Source organism: Carettochelys insculpta, chromosome 22 (genome assembly GCF_033958435.1).
Source record: "Carettochelys insculpta isolate YL-2023 chromosome 22, ASM3395843v1, whole genome shotgun sequence".
Lineage (NCBI taxonomy): Eukaryota > Metazoa > Chordata > Testudines > Carettochelyidae > Carettochelys > Carettochelys insculpta.
Window position 1 is genome coordinate 6,825,762 of NC_134158.1, and position 7,096 is coordinate 6,832,857.

The window sequence follows — 7,096 nt, forward strand, 5'->3', positions numbered from 1 at the left end:
CATGGGAGTGGTCGTGGGGGCGGGGGGCGCCCACCTGAGAGGGATTTGCTAAAACGCCCCGGGGAGCTGGGGCAGGAATTCCAGGGGACCCTGAGTTCTCACCTCCCTTAACCACTTGGCCCCTTGAAAACACACACAAGGCCCTGCAGCACTTTCAAGACTCAGCAAATCTGGAGTTCGGCGCGGCGCTGCGCTGCGGGGGGGCACACGCCCCTCTTCAGCTCTGGCACTAGCGCTGGGGCGGACACAGCGCCGAGCCGCGCAGCGAGCTCTGAGCTGAGCAGCCCTTCCAGCTCCACGCCCGGCGCGGGACTCAGGCACCAATGCGCAGCCACCAACACACCCACCAGCTTCCCCCAGCGCCATTCGCATAGGGCGCACCACAGCCAATAGCGCCGCTCCCCAGCGCGGGGCCCCGTGCGGCAGAAAGCGGAGCAGCGCCCTCCGCGCACTGGCCGCGGCAAACGCAGGAACTTTTGGAACACGGCGAGCGCCCTGTACAATAACCAGCGCTGAGCGCCGGAGACAGGCGGCAGGGGGCGTTGAGTCAGCTCGTGGCACAACCGGTTCCTGCGCGTGGCCCGGCTCCAGGGGGTGGAGCGGGGCTGTGTCCAAGCAGGGATAAATATCGGCAGTTCGAAAAGAGTTTCACACAACTGAGCCTCGCAGCGTTCCCACTGGGCAGCCACTTCACATCGCTGCCAAGAAGATACCAGAGCAGCCCAAATTCTCCAGTAGATATTACACCATTCCGGACCAGGCGATATTGTACCACACGGTGCGATACGAGACCATCATTGTGCAATAGGACACCAGGCGGTTTTATACCATATGGTACAATACCAGGCAGTATTACAGAAGGCCAACAATTCCAGGCGATCGTACACAGTACGATAACGGGCGATAACACCCGATACGATACCACACAGTACGATACCAGGAGATCGTACACAGTACTATAACGGGCGATAACACCCGATACGATACCATACAGTACGATACCAGGAGATCGTACACAGTACTATAACGGGCTATACCACCCGATACGATACCATACGGTACAATACCAGGACATATCGTACCATACGCTGGGAGACCAGACGATATTATACGATACCAGAGGCTACCAGGCCAAATTACACCATACGGTAGAATTGCAGGCGATATTATAAAAGGCCCTGCGCTACCAGGCGACATTATACCATACGGTAGCATACACTAGGAGAGCAAACGCGCTGTTGCTGCGGGGCACGATGCTGCTGGAGCTCTCAGGGGCTCTGGGTCCCCCATGGCGAGTGGAGTTGGAGCTGACACATTCCCCCTCTGCCCGCAGCCGGCAGTCTGCAGGGCGCGCTCCTGGCTGGGAAGCCACACACATGCCGGATACGATGACTATTCGCTTTCCGAGGCCCTCCCCGAGCATGGAGAACAATGCAACGGGCGCTCCGTGCTGGCGACTCACTCTCAACGTGCTTCCCAAGGAGCCTGGCTGCCAAGAAGAAACGGAGCCCACGGCAGCCACTCACAGTGGGGCAGCAGCAGGAGCCGAGCTGCAGGAGCAAGCCAGCAGCAACAGCGAGCTGGAGGAGATGGAGGTGACGGAGGAAGGCGAACGGAAGAAGCAGATGGCGGCGTGCCTGACTCCTGCTCTGGCAGAGCCTGTGGGGCCTCTGGCACATCGACTCCTGGTGGCTGGCAGAGGCCGCCCGCGCTGCGTGGGGCGGCATTTCCTGCACCAGGCGCAACAGAAGGGTTGCGATAAGGCACCACCGGGCCAAGCCCGGGGAGTTCCTCCAGCAGCCGGCCGGTGGCTCAGACTTCTTGCTGCCCAGGGACTCGGTGCTGCGCGGGACGGAGCAGAGGCAGCAGAAGTGCAGAATCTCTTGTACAAGCGAATGAAGGCGGTTGGCAGAAAGCGCCGGGAGCAGAGAGCAGCGAGGCGCTGAGAGTCCGTGCGGAGCACCCAGGGGTCTACCCCAGACTCCGGCCACACGTCAGAGACACCCCGAAAACTCAACATTTCACCCTGAACCCCTTCCTGTGGTCGGGTTAATCAATAAAAACATTAATTACTCATAGTTGTATTTATTTATATTTGTATAATTCATATTTAGTTATGTTGTAAACTGTAATTTGTATCTGAACAAAACCAGTCTCCATATTGTAACCAAGGACCCATTTTAACACCGTTTGGAAACAAGGCAATGAACTTAACCATCAACACACATAAACGTCACCTGAAACAACATTTATGCTCCAAAGCCCTAACCCTCGCACCCCAGAATACAGTACTTTACAGCATATGAACGAGGCTCACGACCTTCAACTCCGTGACTCCTCGGAGTGTTAGAGAATGAACGGTGAAGCGATCCCATGATGTCGGTAATCGTGGTGATGGTGTTTAGGTTGTGGAGGTATACTGGCGCTGACGCTAGGTAAGGCTGGGCAGGTGGAACATGGCTTGGAACACAGTCAACGGTGACGTGGAAGGATGACGGTGACTGGGAACGTAGCGTACGGCAGCTTTGCTTCCTGCAGGAACGATGACATTGCATCAGCAAACGGCACGACAGTAACGAGGAAACGACGAGGAGTTCAGGCACGTGATCAGCTCGTGTGAGACAGTTCGTTACGACAGCACCATCGTGCTTGTCGTTAATGGCTGATCTGTGCCTGCACAGGTGAATCAACAGCACCTGACAGAGACAGTGGCGCCGTAGTGTGTACCTTTGATGGGCAGCTCCAACTTGGCTTCTTAGCTTTCAGCTCTGCTTTCAGAGATGTCGTTGTCGTCGTCGTCTTTCTTCAATCTTCAAGTCTAGTAAAACAGAGTCAGCTGCAATCGGGCTACTATGTGAGGCTTTTATTGAGATGTGTCTTTGTTTAAACGTATTAATAGTTTATGGACTTCGACTACACCTCAGCTCAGGTAGATCGGGATCTGACTCCCTCCCGCATCTCTATCACCAGTAGATATATTAGTACTCGACACAGAAGTTAGGGCCAAACCATGTACTGGAGAAGAATTTGGAAACAAGACAATAAACTTAACCACACAACACATGTAAACGTCACCTGAAATAACCTTTACGCTCCCAAACCCTAACTCTCGCAACCCAGAATTCAATACTTTCCAGTATATGAATGAGGCTCACGACCTCCAATTCCATGACTCCTCGGAGCCTTAGAGAAGGAACAGTGAGGCGATCCCACGATGTCGGTAATCGTGGTGATGGTGTCTAGGTTGTGGCGGTATAGTGGCGCTGACGCTAAGTAACGCTGGGCAGGTGGAACACGGCTTGGAACACAGTGAACGGTGACGTGGAAGGATGACGGTGACTGGGAACGTAGCGTACGGCAGCTTTGCTTCCTGCAGGAACGATGACGTTGCATCAGCAAACGGCACGACAGTAACGAGGAAACGACGAGGAGTTCAGGCACGTGATCAGCTCGTGTGAGACAGTTCGTTACGACAGCACCATGGTGCTTGTCGTTAATGGCTGATCTGTGCCTGCATAGGTGTATCAGCAGCACCTGACAGAGACAGTGGCGCCGTAGAGTGTACCTTTGATGGGCAGCTCCAACTTGGCTTCTTAGCTTTCAGCTCTGCTTCCAGAGATGTCGTTGTCGTCGTCGTCTTTCTTCAATCTTCAAGTCTAGTAAAACAGAGTCAGCTGCAATCGGGCTACTATGTCAGGCTTCTATTGAGATGTGTCTGTGTTTAAACGTATTAATAGTTGATGGACTTCGACTACACCTCAGCTCAGGTAGATGGAGATCCAACTCCCTCCCGCATCTCTATCACCGGTAGATATATTAGTACTTGACACAGAAGTTAGGGCCAAACCATGTATTGGAGAAGAATTTGGAAACAAGGCAATAAACTTAACCACACGACACACGTAAACGTCACGTGAAACAACCTTTACGCTCCCAAACCCTAACCCTCGCAACCCAGAATTCAATACTTTCCAGGATATGAACGAGGCTCACGACCTCCAACTCCACGACGCCTCAGAGCCTTGGAGAAGGAACAGTGAGGCGATCCCACGATGTCGGTAATCGTGCTGATGGCGTCTAGTTTTGGCGGTATTGTGGCGCTGACGCTAAGTAACGCTGGACAGGTGGAACACGGCTTGGAACACAGTGAACGGTGACGTGGAAGGATGACGGTGACTGGGAACGTAGCGTACGGCAGCTTTGCTTCCTGCAGGAACGATGACGTTGCATCAGCAAACGGCACGACAGTAACGAGGAAACGACGAGGAGTTCAGGCACGTGATCAGCTCGTGTGAGACAGCTCGTTACGACAGCACCATCGTGCTTGTCGTTAATGGCTGATCTGTGCCTGCATAGGTGTATCAGCAGCACCTGACAAAGACAGTGGTGCCGTAGCGTGTACCTTTGATGGGCAGCTCCAACTTGGCTTCTTAGCTTTCAGGTCTGCTTCCAGAGATGTCGTTGTCGTCGTCGTCTTTCTTCAATCTTGAAGTCTAGTAAAACAGAGTCAGCTGCAATCGGGCTACTATGTCAGGCTTGTATTGAGATGTTTCTTTGTTTAAACGTATTAATAGTTTATGGACTTCGACCTCACCTCAGCTCAGGTAGATCGGGATCCGACTCCCTCCCCCATCTCTATCACCAGTAGATATATTAGTACTCGACACAGAAGTTAGGGCCAAACCATGTATTGGAGAAGAATTTGGAAACAAGACAATAAACTTAACCACACAACACATGTAAACGTCACCTGAAATAACCTTTACGCTCCCAAACCCTAACTCTCGCAACCCAGAATTCAATACCTTCCAGTATATGAATGAGGCTCACGACCTCCAATTCCATGACTCCTCGGAGCCTTAGAGAAGGAACAGTGAGGCAATCCCACGATGTCGGTAATCGTGCTGATGGTGTCTAGGTTGTGGCGGTATAGTGGCGCTGACGCTAAGTAACGCTGGGCAGGTGGAACACGGCTTGGAACACAGTGAACGGTGACGTGGAAAGATGACGGTGACTGGGAACGTAGCGTACGACAGCTTTGCTTCCTACAGGAACGATGACGTTGCATCAGCAAACGGCACGACAGTAACGAGGAAACGACGACGAGTTCAGGCACGTGATCAGCTCGTGTGAGACAGCTCGTTACGACAGCACCATCGTGCTTGTCGTTAATGGCTGATCTGTGCCTGCACAGGTGAATCAACAGCACCTGACAGAGACAGTGATGCCGTAGCGTGTACCTTTGATGGGCAGCTCCAACTTGGCTTCTTAGCTTTCAGCTCTGCTTTCAGAGATGTCGTTGTCGTCGTCGTCTTTCTTCAATCTTCAGGTCTAGTAAAACAGAGTCAGCTGCAATCGGGCTACTATATCAGGCTTGTATTGAGATATTTCTTTGTTTAAACGTATTAATAGTTTACGGACTTCGACTACACCTCAGCTCAGGTAGATCGGGATCAGACTCCCTCCCCCATCTCTATCACCGGAAGATATATTAGTACTCGACACAGAAGTTAGGGCCAAACCATGTATTGGAGAAGAATTTGGAAACAAGACAATAAACTTAACCACACAACACATGTAAACGTCACCTGAAATAACCTTTACGCTCCCAAACCCTAACTCTCGCAACCCAGAATTCAATACCTTCCAGTATATGAATGAGGCTCACGACCTCCAACTCCACGACGCCTCAGAGCCTTGGAGAAGGAACAGTGAGGCGATCCCACGATGTCGGTAATCGTGCTGATGGTGTCTAGGTTGTGGCGGTATAGTGGCGCTGACGCTAAGTAACGCTGGGCAGGTGGAACACGGCTTGGAACACAGTGAACGGTGACGTGGAAAGATGACGGTGACTGGGAACGTAGCGTACGACAGCTTTGCTTCCTGCAGGAACGATGACGTTGCATCAGCAAACGGCACGACAGTAACGAGGAAACGACGACGAGTTCAGGCACATGATCAGCTCGTGTGAGACAGCTCGTTACGACAGCACCATCGTGCTTGTCGTTAATGGCTGATCTGTGCCTGCATAGGTGTATCAGCAGCACCTGACAGAGACAGTGGCGCCGTAGAGTGTACCTTTGATGGGCAGCTCCAACTTGGCTTCTTAGCTTTCAGCTCTGCTTCCAGAGATGTCGTTGTCGTCGTCGTCTTTCTTCAATCTTCAAGTCTAGTAAAACAGAGTCAGCTGCAATCGGGCTACTATGTCAGGCTTCTATTGAGATGTGTCTTTGTTTAAACGTATTAATAGTTGATGGACTTCGACTACACCTCAGCTCAGGTAGATGGAGATCCAACTCCCTCCCGCATCTCTATCACCGGTAGATATATTAGTACTTGACACAGAAGTTAGGGCCAAACCATGTATTGGAGAAGAATTTGGAAACAAGGCAATAAACTTAACCACACAACACACGTAAACGTCACCTGAAACAACCTTTACGCTCCCAAACCCTAACCCTCGCAACCCAGAATTCAATACTTTCCAGGATATGAACGAGGCTCACGACCTCCAACTCCACGACGCCTCAGAGCCTTGGAGAAGGAACAGTGAGGCGATCCCACGATGTCGGTAATCGTGCTGATGGCGTCTAGTTTTGGCGGTATTGTGGCGCTGACGCTAAGTAACGCTGGGCAGGTGGAACACGGCTTGCAACACAGTGAACGGTGACGTGGAAGGATGACGGTGACTGGGAACGTAGCGTACGGCAGCTTTGCTTCCTGCAGGAACGATGACGTTGCATCAGCAAACGGCACGACAGTAACGAGGAAACGACGAGGAGTTCAGGCACGTGATCAGCTCGTGTGAGACAGTTCGTTACGACAGCACCATCGTGCTTGTCGTTAATGGCTGATCTGTGCCTGCACAGGTGAATCAACAGCACCTGACAGAGACAGTGGTGCCGTAGCGTGTACCTTTGATGGGCAGCTCCAACTTGGCTTCTTAGCTTTCAGCTCTGCTTCCAGAGATGTCGTTGTCGTCGTCGTCTTTCTTCAATCTTCAAGTCTAGTAAAACAGAGTCAGCTGCAATCGGGCTACTATGTCAGGCTTCTATTGAGATGTGTCTTTGTTTAAACGTATTAATAGTTTATGGAC

The 7,096-nt window shown here is 51.9% G+C and overlaps 1 long non-coding RNA gene across 2 annotated transcripts; it reads right to left on the reverse strand.

The window, feature by feature from the left end:
* Positions 1-4,369: 4,369 nt before the first annotated feature.
* On the reverse strand, positions 4,370-6,656 carry LOC142024409 (uncharacterized). Of its 2 annotated transcripts, XR_012648467.1 has the most exons (4): positions 5,644-6,656; positions 5,241-5,331; positions 4,806-5,045; positions 4,370-4,493 (listed from the first exon to the last, which is right to left on the reverse strand). It is a non-coding gene; the product is annotated as an uncharacterized LOC142024409 (long non-coding RNA). The 2 variants fall into 2 exon arrangements; XR_012648466.1 differs by having other exon boundaries at positions 4,453-5,045.
* Positions 6,657-7,096: the final 440 nt, after the last annotated feature.